At 34.6% G+C, this 9,645-nt stretch overlaps 1 long non-coding RNA gene across 1 annotated transcript; it reads right to left on the minus strand.

Annotated features, from left to right (window-relative positions):
• Nucleotides 1-6,319: 6,319 nt before the first annotated feature.
• On the minus strand, nt 6,320-8,036 carry LOC131522559 (uncharacterized). Its single transcript, XR_009266558.1, has 4 exons — nt 7,945-8,036; nt 7,764-7,805; nt 7,517-7,551; nt 6,320-6,560 (listed from the first exon to the last, which is right to left on the minus strand). It is a non-coding gene; the product is annotated as an uncharacterized LOC131522559 (long non-coding RNA).
• Nucleotides 8,037-9,645: the final 1,609 nt, after the last annotated feature.

Here is a 9,645-nt window from a genome sequence, read left to right on the forward strand (position 1 = left end):
CATGCTTAGAATTCCGTGAAACTCGATAGACATATCCGTATTAATGATAGTTAGACACCAACAAAAGCTCATAAATGGGCATGGAAGAGGCACTCTATAGCGCCACCTTTTGTCAAAAGTTTGGGGGTTAGTTTTAGCTACAGACACCAAACTCGGTACATAAATTGTTCTTATTAAGACGGATAACTTTCTAATTTACAGTCATTAGCTACGACCAACAGGAAGTCGGCTATTTTTATTTTAATGTTTGTTTTTTGAGAAAACAGGTTGTAAATAAACTCATACTCCTCCAAGCAGAAACAAGTAGTTCACACCAAACTTTGTCAACATGATGCCAATATACTGAAGATTTTAAATTGCGGACGGATTTAGGATATCTCGAACGGTGTGGTAATGGTGATTTATTAAAGTAACAGTAAAACAAATAGCAGTAATTTTCTTATATCTTTAAAGTGCAGTTTCCTAACACTTCAAAACTTTTTACATAAATTTACATAAATATAACAAATCATTCTGAGGAAACATGCTTAGTTTCAAAAATGTATCATGCTCAGGGGCCACAAAACAATTTTTATTTGAATATTTGTTTTTTGAGAAAACAGGCTGGAAATAAACTCATACTCCTCCAAGCAGAAACAAGTCGTTCACACCAAACTTTGTCAACATGATGCCAATATACTGAAGATTTTAAATTGCGGACGGATTTAGGATATCTCGAACAGTGTGGTAATGGTGATTTATTAAAGTAACAGTAAAATTCTTATATCTTTAATGTGCAGTTTCCAAACACTTCAAAACTTTTTACATAAATATAACAAGTCATTCTGAGGAAACATGCTTGGTTTCAAAAATGTATCATGCTCAGGGGCCACAAAACAATGAAAACTATCACTGAAATTGGTTTAAATGTGAAATGTAATACCAAGGATGACCACCAGATGGAGGCATAGCATTAATTTTCAAGAGCTGCCTGAGCTGCCTATATGTCTATCAGAATGTAAAATAATGCATAGAATCAGCTGAAATGTTCTGTACTGTCAGTATTCTTTTACATATATATACACATAAATATATATATATATATATATATATATATATATATATATATATATATATATATATACATACATATATATATATATGTATATATATATATATATATATATATATATTATCATATACTTTTTAAATAGTTATATAATCTAAAAAGTATTGGTAACAGTTTACATTAAGGTCTCTTTGGTTAACATAAGTTATTACATTAATTGACATGAACTAAAAGGAACAATATATTTTAAAATCATTTATTAATCTTATTTAATGTTAGTTAATACTAACATTAAAAATATTAATTTTATGTTAATTCACAGAACATAAACTAATGTTAAGATACAACTTTAAATTTTAATAATGTATTAATACATTTTTAACTTAACATTAACATTAATAAATGTTATATAATTATTGTTCATGCTAACTGGTATAGTTTAATAATATAGTTTTTAACAAGTTAATTCAAAACTAACAAACTAAGTATTAACAACATATGTTTTACTAAATTTTTGTGTTAGTAAAAAATTATTTATGTTAGTTCATGGTACAGTAACTGATGTACATTAAAGGGTTAAGTGTTTTCATTAGAGCTGTCTATAAAAACCAGCAGGCAAGAGTAGTGTTATCAGTCAGGAGGAGGAGGTGAATTTAATTCTATTGTAAGCTCATTTTGTTATTTTTAAGGTATGATGTGATTTGAGCGTTGAAAGTACTGAATGTTTTTACACATTTTTCAACTATATAGCCATCCGTGTTAAAGGGAAGTTATCTTTTGTTCAACCCACAACATCTGTCCCTGAATAATTTATTTTTTATTATAAAATGTCTTGGGATTTCATGTCACATGATTAACTGGGCAACCAGAAGTGGTTCAAGGGTTCACTTTGAGATCAACACCCCCTAGTGGTGAACCATCAGAGTTTCGAAACTGTGTGACGTAACGAAGCTTCGTTTGCTAAAATCACGTGACCTGGCCGGTTTGATACGCGCTCCGAAACAATGATTCGAAACAAAAGATCACTAGCCCCATCACTAGTTGGGGCTGAAGACACAAAAAATAGACACAAAAAATAGCTGGCTGACTTTCCATTTGTTAATAAAACATGGTTAGACTTAGAGGGTTAATACCACTTATTAAGTGGGGTGTCTTCCTTACAAGTAACTTAGATATTGTGCAAAACACAGGGCAATTTTCACTTCAGAGGAATGTTGAGGAAATCATGTTGTGGTTAAAGCTGACAATTGCATTTCAAACACGTGGGAACTAGATTTGAACCAGATATATGTCCTTATAAAATTCCCTGTTCACATTCTGAGAAACATCAAATTATATGTAATAAACACAATGTTACATGTCCACAAAGTTGCATAAAACTGTGAATGTTTTTCAAATAAATAAATTCTAAAAGCTAACACCGTTTTTGCTAGATGTATAATGATGTATACATTTCATTTTGATATCGGTATCAAATAGGTTGTGAGGGTTTGTGTATGTCTCTGGAAGGGATATAGAAGCTGCAACACAGTAAACACACACACACACACAAAAAGGGGCAGGCTGTGTCCAAGTGCTCCAACACAACAACAGTCTTGTCAACTGGACCCCCCACAGGGGAATTTCAATTTCATATATCTAATTATCACTGTCAGACTAAAGAACCCACAAAAAGCTGCCTTTTGTTCTGGCATCCCATCTCTTGCATCTCACTCTAAATTAATTTTTGCATACGAACTGTTGACTAACTGTTCTACTACATTTGCAATGATGCCATAAATGGTAATTTTGGATAGCATTGTAAGGAGGTTCATTTGAGGGCTTTTACCCATCAAGTTATGATATTTCAACACAATGGCCCATGCACAATTCAGGTGATGGTGTAAGCATGCAGATGAAATCACACAATCATTTCTGACTTTTTCACAGCTCATTTTTATAGCCTTTGCGATATCCAAAGCTATTCCAGCCTTTGAAGAGGATGGCCTAATTCACTCACATCAGTCACTGAAATTGCTACTTTGTTCAGAGTGTCGATATTAGCATCATAATTACAGGGAAAAGAAAACAAGCAGCCTGATTCATTTAGTTTTAGAAAGGGTTCCTGCAGCTTTGTCTCTCAAAACAAAATGCTGCTCCCTTATAGATTATTCTACAGTACAGATGGAAACTTGACACTGTGAAAATATATTTAATAGAAATAATTTCATCAGTATTATATATATATATATATATATATATATATATATATATATATATATATATATATATATATATAGCTAGCATAATAATAATAAATAATAATAATTGAACTGTACTTATCAGAAATAAAGCAATATATCATGTACTAGTGGTTGTGTCATGTATTATGGGTTTAGATCAGCCCTTCTCAAAGTCTGGACTCTGGTCCTGATATGGACCGGGAGGGAATTCAATCCGGACCCGCCTCCACTTCGTATTTTAAGTGCACTCATATCACTCAGATTTCCGTGGCACACACACACAGGGGCGCATGAACCAGTGTTGCAGTGTTTACCGACTTTTTTTTTTTTTAAGACAAAGTGCATACCAACTAGCGACATTTAGTTTTCATTCAGTAGAATAATGTCACTGGTTTCGCCCCGCAAGCACAGTGTTTCTCCTTCCTGACGCAGGTCGTCTTTCTCGACCGGCAGAGTTAGCACCACATTCCACGACGGACTGAACCGCAGCAGACTATTGCAGTTATAATTCAAGATTTTAGCAATTCAGTTGAAGTGACTGCAAGTTGCATTGAAGTGCTATTTTAGTTGTATTAAAATGCAGTAGTGTATGTAACAGTTCAGAGATTAAACAAGTACGACATCATGAATATGTTAACTAGCAAATATGAAGTTGAATTGTTATATGTAGTTATAAGCATGTTTATTAAAAACAAGTTTTGTAATAATTATTTCAGACCTTTTGACATTGATGAGAATTCAGATTCGGCCCGTCAATATAACGTCAGGTTGACGTTGGATTCCAACGTCGGAGAGACGTTGTATTTTGGTTGAAAATTAAAATCGGGTTGACGTCAGAACCCAACGTCAGATTGACGTCAGAACCTAACATAAGATTGACGTCAATCTCCAACGTTGGACAGACGTTGCATTTTGGTTGAAAATGAAAATCAGGTTGACGTCAAAACCCAACGTCATATCGACGTCAGAACCCAACGTAAGATTGACGTCAATCTCCAACGTTGGACAGACGTTGCATTTTGGTTGAAAATGAAAATCGGGTTGACGTCAGAACCCAACGTAAGATTGACGTCAATCTCCAACGTTGGATAGATGTTGCATTTTGGTTGAAAATGAAAATCGGGTTGACGTCAGAACCCAACGTAAGATTGACGTCAGAACCCATCGTCAAATTGCCGTCAATCTCCAACGTTGGACAGATTTGCATTTTGGTTGAAAATGAAAATCGGGTTGACTTCAGAAACCAAAGTTAAATTGATTTCAATGTTGGACAGACATTGCATTACATCCCTATTGAAACTGGCCATTACCACATTTGTCATCAACCTGTGAACACAAAAGGAAGAGGAGTTAAATGTCCAAATAATTGATTATACATAACACATTATGAACCACTTGTTATAGTTTGTGTCAAGTCTGTCATATCTAATGTAGAAGTCACATTGGTTCTACTGTGGTGCTAGATGGAAGATCATGGGCCCACCCAAACTGCTAGGTTTTTATCTTCTGGAGACACAACTGATATCACGCAATTTCAAAACCTAAAACCTTCCTGATGTTGATGCTAAAAGGCAGTGAGGATGTGAACACATCTCTTAACATTTACTTGGGTCTGTTGCATGTACACAAAAGAGAACAAAGAACAACTGACTGAGCAATTTATAACTATTATATGGTACCAAAAGCAATGTTTTGGGATATTTCACACTATGAGTTCAGTAATATCAGCAGTCTGCCATAATTTTCCAAGAAGTTGGCAATATTAGCACATATTTGCAAACAGGGTTTGACATTAACATAGAATCGTCCCGTATTTAAGGCCTATGAATGGTATTCCACCATTATATGAGTGTGGTTTGTCCCATTTTAAAAAAATTTACTTCAGTTTTATGGTTTTTGTTTGGCAGCCGCTACTGCCAGTCATTGGACTCTTTCTTTCTTTTTTTTTTTACAGTGCAAAACTGTTATTTTATGGATTTGTCTTAGATTATTACTGACAAATTCAATAAAGTGACATCACTAAACACTGTACAGGGGAACACTATCATTTTACAGATTTTTCCTAGATTATTATGATCAAACGCATTCAATAAAGTGCTGAAAGCACTAGCCCAAAAGTTCTGCAGAGAAACAATTGTTATATTACAGGTTATTAAAAAACAAACAAACAAACAAACAAATGAAAGTGTTAAAGCATGCTCAAGATTGTAAATTAAAAGTTTTATTTTGAAAGACAAAATACAAAGTCTGTACATATACTGTACAAAACTGAAAATGTAATCATTCAGTTTTTTTTGAAAGGAAATACATTTCAACATTTACAATACTGTACCAATTAACAGAACAGTTTGATCTGAAGTTGAATTAAATATTCTCAAAAGAAGAAATACAAAACATCTACAAGATTGCCACTGTTTCAAATGACTGTTAATTCTAAAGGCTGGAATACACTACATGACTTTTAAAATCTGAACAGATTTTTAAAACACTAGGCATCATACATATACTGACTTTGTGAATAGCGACAAAGGAAAACTGGGCATCATACACTACATGACTGAGGATCATACACTACCAGAATTTAAAGTTGTTCCGATCACAACAAACTCACTCAGAAACATGAGCCTTGTTGCTAGGAGACGCATGACAAATGAAAACAATATGCATTGTAAAATCGGCTGAAAATATCAAACGTTTGATATCCTCCGACTGGATAGAATCAGAGTCTGAAGCTTAAAAACGGAGTCTGTGAGTATCATACACTATGGAATTTTCTATGGAATCTGTCATCTCAAATCTGCAGACTGGCTCTGACTTTCGGCAACTAGCGTCAACTTCTCCTGACTGTAAATTGGCGGAAAATCAGGGCAAAAATTGTGTACTGTATTCCAGGCTTAAGGATATGATGCCCAGCTTTCCTTTGTCATTATTTACAAAGTCGGTAAGTCAAAAATCTGTTTTAAAAATCTGTTCAGAAGTCGTGTAGTGTATTCCATGCTTAAAACTGTTTCATTATTTAGATGTAAATTTATGTAAACAAATTCCTGAGGAGGAATTCTTCAGGAGCAATTGAAAAACTAAAAATTACATTTTTATCTTACAAGTTAGGGTTATAGTATCATGATTTTTTAGCTCTGATAATATATGTGGACAAAAATTACATTGTATTTTAATCCTGAATACTAGCTACACAAGTGTAATAAGTCAAATCAAAACATACAAATAAAGGTCCATGATTCTGCACCAGAAGTGACAGTCACAGCAGATAATCAGCTGGATCCTTGCTGCATCTGGGGGTTAAATAAAAAATAAAATAAAAAAAGAGATTTATTGAAAAGGACTTCTTTGTGTACCTTTTCTATAAACAACATTTGACATTATGAGACATTCTGGCTAATTTAATGATCTAGTTGTGACCTAATGGTTAGAGAGTCAGACTTGTAACCTGAAGGTCATGGGTTCGAGTCTCAATACTGGCAGGAAATGGAGATGAGTGAATGAACAGCGCTCTTTTAAAAAACGCACTAGTGTAAACGGGGCCTGAGGTGCCCTTGAGCAAGGCACGTTACCCACACAGGCCGCACAATAAAAATGGCTGACTACTGCTCTGGGTGTGTGTTCTTTACTCACTGCTGTGTGTGTACTCTACTTTGAGATGGTAGTTATAAAGAAATTAGTATTCACAACAATGAACAACTTTTCTCAGATGTATCATAAAGTAAATAAATTTTGTACCCAGAAAAATATCAATTAGTACACCAAAAAATAAAAATAATTAATATTTGTATCAATTGCTAATATGCTAATACCTGTATATTTATAACTAATATAATTATTAATCGGTTTACACTGTTTTTCTATCACAAGGGGGTGAAATGTCTAACAAATCTACTTGAGGAGATCATTAAATTACTCAAGATATCATACTTATCCACCTTATTCCTAAACACGGAAGTAAGCCTATGGGCGAGACTTCCAGTTCATTAGCCGCTATAGGGAAACAACGACAAGAATAACAACATGCAGTAAACGGTAAAACTGTTTGCATTACAAACCAGTGTTCATAATTAAGCTAATACACTAAAATAACATGGTAAGACACACCAATTTGCAATATCAAGCAGCAAAACGAGCGGTTCTGTACAGCTAAAAATATTTGGAAGTAAAAGAGACCGGAAGCAAGACCCATCTACAAATGGCCCATTTTTATGTGAAGAATAAGTTGGATATGTCATCATTTACTCACCCATGTCTTTTCCAATCTGCATAACTGACTTTTTTCTGTGGAACACAAAAGAAGATCAAAAAAGACATGAGGGTGAGAAAATGATGAGGGAGTTTTCATGTTGAGTGAGCTAAACTCAAGAATGAACTTTGAATCAGAGTGGTGCCTTGGTGCAGAGTTTACCTGCTTTGCTGTGTTCACATTTCAGCACATATAATAGCACATGATCATTTAAAGAATTAAATGTTAGCATGACATGTATACTCACTTTTACGGATCATGTGGCAGAAGATTTTCAATCCCAAAACCTCTGGACCATGAGAGGAAAACACACACACACACACACACACACACACACACACACACAAATGAGTATTAACAGGTTTAATAGAACAATATTGTTGACTTACTGACAGAGACATGGGCTTACAGAAATTTAGCCTACTCACCAGCTTTATTACAAAAACTTAACAGTAGATCCAAAAGCATGGTTTGCATAGTATTCTTCAGAGTCCAAGAATGGTGGTTTCATGTCCTCTCTGTTGAACAAGTGTATATGCCAGTTTTTCATGTTCCACAGTGAGACATTTTATTTTACAATAAAATAACAATATAACGTTAGTTATTTTTACTATTTCATACTGTTATTAAAAATAAGATCAGCAAATGGCGGCCTTCTGTATTAACATCATACATGTCCCTCTATTTATTCTGTCATTCATGCATGTTTCTCTATTAACCCTTTAGGCGCCAGGGTTTTTTTGAAAAAAAATGCTGGATTTTGACATCAAGATTTCAAAAGCTTGTAACTTGAAAGGGCTTAAAGATAGAGATCTACTGTAAATTAGAAAAATGTTGGGCATGACCTAAAGTTTATGTGGGGTGTAAATATACTCATCTAATTTGCATATTGTGATGTCATCAGGGGGCGGCCCTCTTGAATTTCATAATATTCAGGAAATAGTAGATATTGAATTGATATTTGAACTTATTTGCATGTTTTTTAGTTTTTTTTTTGTCTTTTTATCCTCATTCCAAATGATCAGGAAAAGAAGAAACCAACAATAAAACAGGAGAAAGTACTAAATTATTACTATATTACTATACTATATAGTAGTAAAACGCATGTGAACAGTAGCCTACTTTTTGATCAGTTCATCAGTAATATTCAGGAAATAATAGATATTGAATGGATGTGTGAACTTATTTGCATGTTTTTTTGTTTTGTTTTTTGTATTTTTATCCTCATTCCAAATGATCATGAAAAGAGGAAATCAACAGTAAAACAGGAGAAAGTAGCAAATTATTACTATATTACTGTGCCATAGTAAAATACATGTACCTATTTTTTTATCAGTTGACCAGCTTATCTGCCCAATCAGGTATCTAGGTGACAGTTTATAGTTCTTGAGAGTATGGTACCTCTCATTGCATGGCACAGCGCACAGACCTACCCCACACTGACTGCACCTGTACTGTCTGCCAGCGGCCCTTTGAGTGCACGCGATCAGAAAAAAAGACGCCGTCTGGCCGATCATCAGCAAACGCGATGCCTCTCCTATGGACACTAAGACCACGTCCACCCCTGCCACCCTCATCCCCGTTGGGCAAAGGCTCAAAATGATCACTTGATGGTGCTTCGTGAACACTCGCCATTTACTGCGGCGCCATTGCTTATGCAAAGATGTACCGGGAGATGCGCGATCATTAGACGGCCGATCGTCATTTCCAAAGGCAAATATTCCCCTTCAGAGTCAGAACAGGCGAATAACATTTGCAACACATCCTCACAGTACAACTTTTTATTAGCCATTTGGCGATTTTCTCTCACAAATCTCACAATTTACTCAGACGCTATGAACTGAACTGCTTCCGCATCAATGACACGATAGCTCACTTGCTCTGCTATTTCCTCGAACAATTTTGGTCTAGAATCGAAGGACTACATGTCTGCCATCTAGTGGTAGGGAATACAAATGAGATATTACACTATATTAGGAACTACAGTCTATTTAATGAAGTATGTCTTGTTGCAATTTTGCGACTTTGGCGCTTAGAGGGTTAAAACATCAGTAACTCGTAGCACTATGTTACGTGGATATATTTACATTCCGCGATATAAACAAATTTTTAAAAACACAAAGTAGTCA

This window comes from Onychostoma macrolepis, chromosome 16 (genome assembly GCF_012432095.1).
Source record: "Onychostoma macrolepis isolate SWU-2019 chromosome 16, ASM1243209v1, whole genome shotgun sequence".
In the NCBI taxonomy this organism is placed as follows: domain Eukaryota; kingdom Metazoa; phylum Chordata; class Actinopteri; order Cypriniformes; family Cyprinidae; genus Onychostoma; species Onychostoma macrolepis.